Source organism: Gavialis gangeticus, unplaced genomic scaffold (genome assembly GCF_001723915.1).
Source record: "Gavialis gangeticus isolate Ggan-Ray unplaced genomic scaffold, GavGan_comp1, whole genome shotgun sequence".
NCBI lineage: Eukaryota > Metazoa > Chordata > Crocodylia > Gavialidae > Gavialis > Gavialis gangeticus.
In genome coordinates this window covers 155,612-156,452 of record NW_017728982.1, presented here as the reverse complement: position 1 = coordinate 156,452, position 841 = coordinate 155,612, and the positions used below count along the sequence as shown (strand labels likewise).

At 60.5% G+C, this 841-nt stretch overlaps 2 long non-coding RNA genes across 4 annotated transcripts in view; one reads left to right on the top strand and one right to left on the bottom strand.

Moving 5' to 3' along the window:
- Positions 1 to 170, bottom strand: part of LOC109293789 — a 1,837-nt gene extending 1,667 nt beyond the window's left edge. The window contains exon 1 of the long non-coding RNA XR_002096403.1: positions 19 to 170. This is a non-coding gene — a long non-coding RNA (uncharacterized LOC109293789). The remainder of the gene's footprint in view (positions 1 to 18) is intronic.
- LOC109293779 overlaps positions 1 to 418 on the top strand; it is a 3,950-nt gene extending 3,532 nt beyond the window's left edge. For 2 of the 3 annotated variants that reach the window (XR_002096401.1, XR_002096398.1), the window contains exon 4: positions 77 to 417. This is a non-coding gene — a long non-coding RNA (uncharacterized LOC109293779). Of the gene's footprint in view, positions 1 to 76 lie in introns of all 3 variants that reach the window. The other variant, XR_002096399.1, reaches the window with a different exon arrangement.
- The last annotated feature ends 423 nt before the right edge of the window (positions 419 to 841 follow it).

Genomic DNA, 841 nt, shown 5'->3' with positions numbered 1-841 from the left:
AGGGTGCGAGTCCCATACCTCTTGTTGGAGGGCTAGATCATGCAGAGCTGTGGACCACCCTATAATGAGGGTCCAGGTCTCTATGTGCCTTTGGGGACAGCCCTGTCCCTTGTCTGGCCTGACGGCCCTCCCTGTAAGCAGGGCTTTGGGCCTTTCCCTTTTGCTCCCGGGCGGTGTGGCTACCCAGACGGACCGTGCCCTGTAACGAGGGTGCAAGTCCCATGTCTCTTAGTGGAGGGCTAGATTCTGCAGAGCTGTGGACCATCCTGTAAGCAGGGTGCAGGTCTCAATGTGCCTTTGGGGACAGCTCTGGCCTGGCGGCCCTCCCTGTAAGCAGGGCTCTGGGCCTCTCCCTTTTGCCCCTGGGCAATGTGGCTAGCCAGACAGACCGTGCCCTGTAACGAGGGTGTGAGTCCAATGTCTCTTAGTGGATGGCTGGCTTCTGCAGAGCTGTGGGCCGCCCTGTAAATAGGGTACCGGTCTCTATGTGCCTTTGGGGGACAGCTGTGTCCTTTACCAGGCCAGATGGCCCTCCCTGTAAGCGGGGCTCTGGGCCTCTAGCCCTTTTGCCCGCTGTGGGCAGTCTGACTAGGCAGGCGGACCGTGCCCTGTAACGAGGATGCGAGTCCTGTGCGTCCTGTTGCACAGACAGGTTCTGCAGAGCTCTGGACTGCCCTGTAAGCAGGGTCCACGTCACAGTGTGGCTTTAGGGACAGAGCTCTGTCTTTTGCCAGGCCTGATGGCCCTCCCTGTAAGTAGGGCTCTGGGCCTCTAGCCCTTTTGCCCCTCCGTGGGCAGTCTGCCTTGTCAGGCGGGCCATACCCTGTAACGAGGGCGCTGG